Below are 2,989 nucleotides of genomic sequence, written 5' to 3'. Positions count from 1 at the left end.
ATTCCACATTTTCTTGATCCATTCATCTGCTGAGGGGCATCTGGGTTGGTTCCAGATCTTAGCTATGGTAAATAATGCTGCAATAAACATGGATGTGCTGGTAGCTTTAGTGTGGTCTTGTTTGTTAACATTTGGGTAAATGCCCAAAAGTGGGATTGCTAGTCATAGGGGAGCTCTATATGGAGTCTTTTGAGGAAACTCCATACTGCTTTCCAAAGTGGTTGAACTAGTTTACATTCCCACCAACAATGCAGTAGGGTTCCCTTCTGGACACGTCCCCTTCAGAATCTGTGTTATTAGATTCTTTATTATAACCATTATAACTGGAGTGAGGTGGTATCTCAATGTTGTTTTGATTTGTATTTCTTTTATGGCTAGAGACATTGGACATTTCTTCATGGGTCTATTGTCCATTTGTATTTCCTCTTCAGATAAATTTCTCTTTAAGTGTTTAGCTCACTTATTTATTAGGCAGTTGTTTCTTTGAAGATTTGTTGTAAAAAGAAAATTCATCTTATGAAATGGTAGTCTTTAAATACAACACATTAATAATATCATAAAAATTATTATTGTTGTTGTTGTTGTTGTTATTGTTATTATCATTATTATTTTCTCATGTGGATTGAACTCTGGGCCTGGATGTTGTCCTTGTACTTTTCAGCTCAAGGCGAGTGCTCTACCACTTGAGCCACAGCGTCACTTCTGGTTTTCTAATGGTTAATTGAAGATAAGCGTCTTATACAGTTATGGGAAGTTGGCTCAGTGGTAGAGCGTTTGCCTTGCATTCATGATGTCCTGGGTTGAATTCCTCAGCACCTCATAAGCAGAAAAAGCCAGAGCTGAGGAGCTGAGGGACAGAGCCCAACCCAGAATTCAAGCCCAGGTCTTATATAAAAAGTCTCATGAACTTTCTTGCTGGTGCTGGCTTTGAACCATGATCTTCAGATCTCAGTCTCCTTAGTAGCTTGCATTATACCCTTGAGCCACCAGTGCCAGGCTAAAATTATTTTTTAACCATAACTACACTTCCTTTTATGATAATATGGCAATTGGTATATATAATGTTGTTGTTGAGCCTGATGGCCTCATGTTCCAAAAATTCAGTTGTTTTTGTGCACAATCTAAAAACCATATTTCATCCTGTGTTCAGACACTTGCCATTCTGAGATTTGCTTTTTAATTCTTTTAAGCATTATTATTTAAAAATAACATTTGTTTTACTTTAAAATTCAAGCATGCCAAAATGGTTAACATAGAATATAATTGCTAGTCACAAGTGGCTCATGTTTTTAATAATAGCTGCAAGAGAGGCTGAAATCTGTAGACTCTCATTTAAAGCTAGCTGGCTAGAAAAATCTGACACAATTATATCTGATTAACCAACCAAAATACAGGTGTAGAGATGTGATTCAAGGGGTAGATTAATTACCTTGAGCAAAAACAACAAAATTACTGAGAGGTCTATTTCAAACTCCATTTTGAACTTATGGCAAAAGTGCATGCATGCACATATACACAAATACACACACACACACACACACACACACACACACACACACACATAAACACACAAAACACATTTCTCTTATAATCTCATCCTTTACTAGTAATAAATGCTATAAACAACATTATTTTTCCAAAATTTTCAGATATTAACCTAAATATATACATAAGATAATATGTAGTTTTGCTTTTCTGAGTACTAATGTAAGAGAACATTCTCCTTCATTTGATGCAAAGGCACGGGTACTTTTTTGTCCTTAACCTATCCTCAACCTTGAGGGTTCCTACCTATACTTTCAAACCTAAAAACTAAGGAGACATCAAATTCTGTCTTCCTTCGGCCCTCCTTTGATGTCATCATATCTGAACTCTAGAAGACACTTTGCTTCTTCCAAACCCTTAAGATTTGGATTAAGTCTGGATTTTATATTTAGACAAAAAGACTGGTTGTAAAAAGTATAGTCCTTCTGTAAATCACCTTGACAATAAATAAAATAAAATGGATGCCAGAGCTGGAATTTCAATAAAAATCTGATGAATGCTAAAGCTATGAGGATAAATATGGTACTTCACGGCTATTCAATGTGGGTGCAGAGAACGTTTTTCATTTACAAGGAGATATCAACGAGTCTTTCAATATGGTGATAACATTTCAATATGGTGATAACATTTCAATATGGTGATAACATTGTATAGGTTTACACACCACTACTAGGTACAGATGCTCCAAATCACATGGATATATAAACTTTGTTTCTTTTTTATATACTAATAAAAAAGAAATGTAGTGATAAAACATTTTTACACATTTTATTCTGATTTTCTTTTTTCTTTTTCTTTTTGCCAAGGTAGGGGCTTGAACTCAAGGCCTGGACACTGTCCCTGAGTTTAGTTTGCTAAAGGCTACCACTCTATCACTTGAGCCCCAGCTTGGTTTCCAGCTCTTTCTTTCTTTTTTTTCCTTTTTTATTTTTTTAATTTTTTTTTATTGTGAAAATACAGATCATAGTGGTTACGATTACATGGGCAAGATAATGAGTACATTTCTTATCAATCATTGTAGCCTCCTCAGTTGTTTCCCCTTCCCATCCCTTCCCATCCTCCCCCCACCCCCACTACCCAATCCTCCCTGCCCCCCCCCGCACCAAAGTTTTAAAGTTCATTTTCGACATAACGACTTGTAAATCTCATTTTGCAATGGGTCCACCTGTATCCCTATTTAAATAATTTGTTTTTCCCCTTCCTCTCCACAAATTATACTGACATCAGATACAGTGAAAGCAGGGGTTATACTCTGGGGGAGGGATATACATAGCAACAGAGAAATAATCTTATAAATGTGTTAGAAACAATCACATGAAAGGAAAAAAACATTTGAATACATATCTTAGCTTTTTCTATTTATGTATTACTGAGGAATGAAACCTAGGGCTTCATGCACTCTACCATTAAGCCATATTCCTAGCCCTCATACTGATTTTCTATG

Source organism: Dipodomys merriami, unplaced genomic scaffold (assembly GCF_024711535.1).
Source record: "Dipodomys merriami isolate MVZ:Mamm:240054 unplaced genomic scaffold, mDipMer1.0.p SCAF_1015, whole genome shotgun sequence".
NCBI classification, from domain to species: domain Eukaryota; kingdom Metazoa; phylum Chordata; class Mammalia; order Rodentia; family Heteromyidae; genus Dipodomys; species Dipodomys merriami.
The sequence above is the reverse complement of the archived record's forward strand: the minus strand, read 5'-3'. Positions refer to the sequence as shown.